Raw genomic sequence first — 6,876 nt, forward strand, 5'->3', positions numbered from 1 at the left:
TATACACTTGTGTGTGTGCGTGTGTGCATGTGTGTGCGTGTGTGCGTGTGTGTATGTGTGCGTGTGTGTGTGTGCGTGTGCGTGCATGTGTGTGTGTGTGTGCGCGCATACACACACACATGCACACACGCACACCACTTGATGCATGGATAATGCACCAGGATACTTCATTTATGACAAAATTCACTTGTGAATATTATGCTGATGCCTGGGTCTCTCAGATTTAGTTCCTAGTTTAATACCAGTGGTACAGTTACATCTGATTTTTCAGACACATAAATATATCAAGAATCTTTTTTAAAAAATGTATGTCAAAGCACTTTGAAAAATCACAAAATCCCTACCAACAAATTCTGGTCTTTTCCTACCTTGTTCTCTAGCAGATACATTGAATGATCTAAGAAGGATGCTATGCTCCAAGGACCATTTGTCAGGGCATTATGATTCATGATCCTTTACAATATGGTGGTGCTACACTTATAAGCTACCATTTGAAATCATTCTTGCTCCCTGCCAGGTTTGTCAGTATTTGCCCCTGAGAATGAGGTTCTTCTCCCAGAAAGGCTGTTTAATCTTTCAGAAAAAAAAAAGCCAACAGATTGCAGTGTTGCCCTGGCAACATTACCACTTGAATCTGCGAGTGAGGTCTCATGGGTTAAGCTCATGGACCAACAGGTAAATAAGAGACTAGCAATGAGCAGAGAAAGGAAGGAAGGCTATTGAGAGGAGGGGGAATGAGTGGGGAATGGGCAAGGTGAAGTCGGGGAAGGCTTCACCTAGTTCTTGAATTAAATTCAAGACCTGGCCCTGGTGAAATATAAGTTATGTGTCCACCAAAAAGCACAAATGTCATACACTATATCACAGATAGTTTAGCCATACCTGTGCAAATCTTGCCTGTGACTGGTCATTCTATGCCCTTTCCTCTTTCCTTCTGAGATAACCATTATCATTCTCCAGTGGGATTTGCAAAAGTCTCATTTACGACCGGTACGTGAGATGGTGATGCTCATTATTATTAGACTAAAATTTTAGTCCATTAACTTATATCTTACAGTTAAAAAGACCTTCATTCTAAGGACAAGAATTTAGAACATGACCCACTCTTGCTTAATTAGCCCCCGATTTTTCTGCCATGATTTAATTCTGCCAGTCTTTTGAAACACATCATATTAAAAATGAAATAACACAGAGTCCTCAAGAAATCTCCGGGGAAGGACAGGGTAAAATCTTCTGTAAAAGACAAAAAGTAATGGGAAAATAATTAGAGGAAGCATCTCTGACATACTAAAACTAAAACGAACCACATGCTGTAGCAGAGCATTTTTTTTTCCTAGAACCCTAGATAGAGGCTACAAGGATGCGTCTGGTCTAGACCTAGAGGGCTAGGCAGGGCTGGCCTGATCTCTCAGGGACTCATCCTCTCTGACCCCAATGTAATGGATGGCTGTCTGGTCCTCAGGGGCTGCCACTAGTTTGCAACAGAGCCAGCAGCAATTACAGGAATGTTGGGCACTGACCTACTTTCCAGTTTTGTGAACCAGTAAATCTAATGTGGTGCTCTCTTTTCAATAACACAGATTTCATTGATTTTTTTTTTTCCCAAAGAGTTCAATGCCAGCCACCCTGGACCAAGGCAACAGTGAATAGTCCCTAAGCAGTTCTGCTAGACTGAATCCAGTTGCATAGACAACAAAATATGCGCTCCTACAATATATCCTTTATGAGGTCTATGCATTCACTTGTAAAGGAACTATCTATAAAGCACCATAGTAACAGAGTGCCATTTAGAATTCATCAACTGAAAAGAAATGGTAAGATGACATGAAGTTAAACCTGGGGCACTAGATAGGTGACTGAAATTTTAAACAAGTAGAGAATAACCAAATGTTAATTCTGAATGAAGTGGAGAATCATAAAATACTTCATGTAGAAAGGACTTTGGAGGTGGGAGAGCTTTCATAAACTTTATGAAAGGAGGCCAATCCACAATTGTGACATTTGCTGTCAATCTAGAAGCAGTTTTGTTCATGGTCATAGAGGTAAATGATATCGGGTTATCACCAAGGATCATTTATATTTGATAGAAAGCTTTTCAGTCTAGATTAAACTGGTTATACTCATTTAAAAAAATCAGGAGCCTGTCTACCATGTGGTTCTGTTCATACTTATTACAACCACAGTCTTGGATAAATTTTATGGAACTGACTGGCTTAATGAACTATTTTATAGTTATAAAGTAGCTGTGTCAAAGTAAGATAGAGCCCGGGATAATGCAGAAATATCATACATGGCTTACTGGCATGAATTACTGTTCATTCATCCCTTGGTTTATTCACTCATTGATGTAGCCAGTAGTCAGACATTGAAAAGGAAAATTCAATGCCCTAGTTCAATTATCTGCTGCCATGTATGCTGAGGACCAGGAAGTTGCTCATTGGAATCTGTGGAGAACTTTTTCAAAATATAGATACATGTTACCAAGAACTTCCTGTTTTGCCCTGAGGGCATGTTAGAAGCTTGGAAAATTTATCAGCCTTACGAACATTTTATTCATTTATCAGGTAAAAGTGATGTCACCCCTGTGGTTTTCTCAAATAAGCCACTGTTTGAGAGGGTTTTTTGTTTGTTTTCTAGTCTCATTGAGGTATAGTTTAGAGAATGTCAGCTAGCTAGTAAAATGTAGAACTAGTTGGTAGTACTTACCCATATATTGTGATTCCAGTTTCACATCTCAGAATATAACCAATTTATTATTATGTTTAAGGATCAGGTAGTCTAGTCTTTGTGTCTTCACCTCAATGCCTAACAGAACTATTTACAAGTATCTGTTAATTTGGGAACAATACAGATCACAAGTTTCCTCAAATATAAAGACTTTATATGCAAGATGGCTTTCTTTAAAATAGCATATAATTTGGTTGAGTGTGTAATTCAGTGGTAGATGACTTAGTATGCAAACTGGATCCAATCCCCAGTGCTGAAAATGTATTTGGACCAGCATAGAGATTGGTTAGGTTTTCTTGCAATCTGATAGTCTATGCTGTGTTGTTGGAGTATTTCAATGATGTAGTAACATTACCAAGCTTAAGTGTCCTAATTACACTATCCATCCTGTTTTATTTTCTATACTTGCCCTTTTGAGGAATGGGCATAAATAAATATAAATAAGTAATTTATTTATAAATTGTATTTTCTTTATCTTTCCACTGATTCATTATCTGCATTTCTTCACTCTTGGTATCCTCATCATGTTTTTAACAGTTGCTTCAATTGTATCTGAAGACACACATTATATTATAAAGCAGTGAAGAGAATACCTCATGTTTATCTTACATATTTCCCATTGCTAAGGTTTTATTACTTTATGCAGATGCAGATTTCCAGCTGCTTTTCATCTACCTCAGCAATTCTCTCTAATGCTTCTTGTAGTATAGTCAAGATGAGCTGCAGCCAGCCCACACAGGCCTGCAGGAGCCCATTGTATGCATTTCTTCCATTTTTAGTCTTCAGGGGTGAAGTGTTAGTTGATAGCATGAAATCAGTCATTGTTACAATATTTCTCCTATAGAAATCAAGAAATGCTATGAACCTGAGCTTGTTTCCTTGTAAGATTTGTTGTTGTTGTTGTTGTTAATTTAAAATCCCATAATGCAAGTACATGCCAATTTGAGAATAAATTCTTAGGTTTTATGCACTCAAAAAAATGCCATTGCATCATTTAAATTTTTGAAAGATCAGTACAGCTCCTACAGGAAAAAATGTGAAGAAAATAATATCATAGTATACCATATTTAAGTTACTCAAAACTTGTAATTCAAAGAAACTCCAAAAAGCTTCCAAATGAAGAAAAAAATAAGACTGACAACCAATATTTCATCAGAATCATTTCAAGCCTGAAGAAAATGGAGCATTGAACTAGATCATTTCTTTTTCCTTATCAATATATGACTATTGAATAGATCAACCAATGAATTAACAATAATTAATCTTTAAATTACTGAAAGAAATAACCTATAAATCTAGGATTCTATGCCCACCAAAAATGATATTTCTAAATTTGAAGTATATATGCAACACAAAAATCAAGCTAGACTCTAAAGAGGAATTCAAAAATGTCTTGAGCAGTCTGGAAATTTTTCAGTAAGTCATTCAAAATTCTATTTGCCGGGGTGGGGGAGTGGTGAGGAAATTTTTACCAAAAGCAGCATCTAAGTAAATGTGAAAGCCATTTGACCTAGTAGTATAGCCAATGACAATGGGGACTGTCTTGGTTTGGATTTCTATTACTGTGAAGAGACCCCATGACCATGGCAACTCTTACAAAGGAAAACATTTAATTGGGAATGGCTTACAGTTTTAGAGGTTTAGTCCATTTTTATCATGGCAGGAAGCATGGCAGCATGCAGGCAGGCATGGTGCTGGAGAAGATGAGAGTTCTACATCCAGATCTCCAGATAAGCAGGCAGGCAGCAGAAAGTGAACTGCTTTGAGCTTCTGAGACCTGAAAGCTCACTCCCACAGTGACATACTTCTTCAACAAGGCTACACCTCCTATTATTGCTTCTCCCTATGGGCCAAACATCCAAACACATGCAGTCTATGGGGTCTATTCCTATTCAAACCACCACAGGGGCAAACATAATGTGTTAGATACTGTGCTATTGCCATGACAAAATACCATAACCAAGGTAACTTATAAAATAAAGCATTTAATTTAGGGGTCATGATTCTAGAGGCTTAGAGTCCATGGGAAGGGAAGGAGTAATGGCAACAGGCACACATGTTGCTAGAGTAGTCACTGAAGGCTTACATTTAATCCACAAGCAGAAGACAGGCAAAAACTAACTGGGAATAGTGTGGGCATTTGAAACTTCAAAGTCCACCCCTAGTAACATGGCTCATTCAACAAGGCCACACCTCCTAATCCTTCTCAAACAATTCCACCAACTGGGGAACTACATATTCAAATAGATGAGCCTATAGGGACCATTCTCGTTCCAACCACCATTGACAATAAAAGTATCAAAGTCACTTTTTGTGATTTTGTAATAATCCCATCCCCTGTGGGATTCATCTCTGTTACGAATTATAGCAGTATTGACCTGAGAGATACATTATCTCAAAGTTACAATCAGACTTAGGGATTAATCAAGACCTTATTGACATTCTGACATTCCTCAAACAGAGCAAAGCACTAGAAGAGTTGATAAACATCTACCTCCTGTAATTGTGCCTCCAATTTGTTGCTGAGTGTGTAAGAGATTCACAAACAAAACCTTCTAAATCTTAATATTATCTGTCTTATCAATATTCTTTTCTCATAGAGGCAGAGTACTACTGAGCTCTCAGAGTATTTATTTTGAGTAATATAAAGAGCATTCCTGTATTGTCCCACCTCTCTGGGTTGAAGGTCATAAATTCCTTCCAACCTTTTGTAGAGCTAGTATGTGATCAGATATACAAGCATGGGACATATATAGAAACAAATCAAGACAAAGAATCAGGAACTAATGGGGAATACCCATTGTCTGGAAACAACGGCCAAAGAGACACTGGCCTGAAGAGATGACAGTGATGGAGTTCCAGAGTAAAATGCCAAGTGTCACTAACTTGCAGATTAATACCCAAGTGTGGTCTGTATCTCCAAGTCCTATTCTCTGGGCTTCTCAGAAGAATACCAGCAGCCTGATATCCTCCAAAAAATTCCTGTACTGTTCACACTACTCTGTTTCATCTAAGATGTTTAGCTGATAATCCCTACTAGGTCTTCATTTTCAAGGCCATAATTACTATAGCCCAAAACATCACAACACTTATTTACCTAAATGCTAAAAGTTCAGGACTGAACTTTGGATACTCACTTGCAATCTTGGAAGACAAAGTCCTGTTCTATAGAACTCCAAAGAGCTTTGTACATCCCACAGTTTCATGCTTTGTAAGCATGGGAACCTCAGCTCCATCTCCAACACATAAAAATCCTAATATGGTGGTACATGCTTGCTATCCCAGTGCTGCAAAGGCAGAGACGGGAAGAGATTCTTGGTGCTCACTAGCTAGTGAGCCTATCCTAATTGGTAAGCTTTAGCCTCTATAGCCATGTGCTCAATTATTCATACTGGCATACACACATGCATCTTCAGACACACATGAATACACACAAAAATACTGTCTTATCCCCTATATTTTATTGCAAAGACGTTGAGCTGGTAAGAATTTTATTGTTCTCTTGTATACCCAGGGTACCTGGTCAAATATCCATTCTCTAATACAAAGGCTACCAAAGGCACTTGAAAGAATATTTAAAAATTTAGTCATTAAGCAGCTAATAGCAGTCATTTCTACAATATACTCCACACAAGAAAGAGAATAATTCATAAAATCAGTCTGGAGTCCTCACTGTATGGACAAGAAAGAATTTTTACCAAACAAGCTATTATGTTGAACGTTTTCATCTATCATTTGTGATAATTAAATTCTTCCTTTATTTTTAGAATTAGGAGATGTCTTTGACATGAGGTTTTTCTTGCCAGGTTTAAACTGTGTGATCAGGAGTTTATATTGTAGTTTTTACAATAAGTGAATAACTGAAATTAATTTCATTTAAGTCTTGGCAGTGTTTACCCTTGAGATTGTCCTTCCATAACCCTTACTCCCCTGGTGTCTTTTTTACTCAGTCACCCTTTTTCTATCACTCAAGATAGCTACTATTTATTACATTAGGCCCCTGGCAATTGAGGAACAGATACATTCAGTGCCTACATTATTTATTGAAAATGATTAGCCGCTAACGCTTTGATGGATGTTGGCATATCAACTGTAGTCCAATTATAAAATGATGCTAGAGTGGGCCTACAAGTTTCTCTTAAACTCTGT

This window comes from Onychomys torridus, chromosome 3, assembly GCF_903995425.1.
Source record: "Onychomys torridus chromosome 3, mOncTor1.1, whole genome shotgun sequence".
In the NCBI taxonomy this organism is placed as follows: Eukaryota; Metazoa; Chordata; class Mammalia; order Rodentia; family Cricetidae; genus Onychomys; species Onychomys torridus.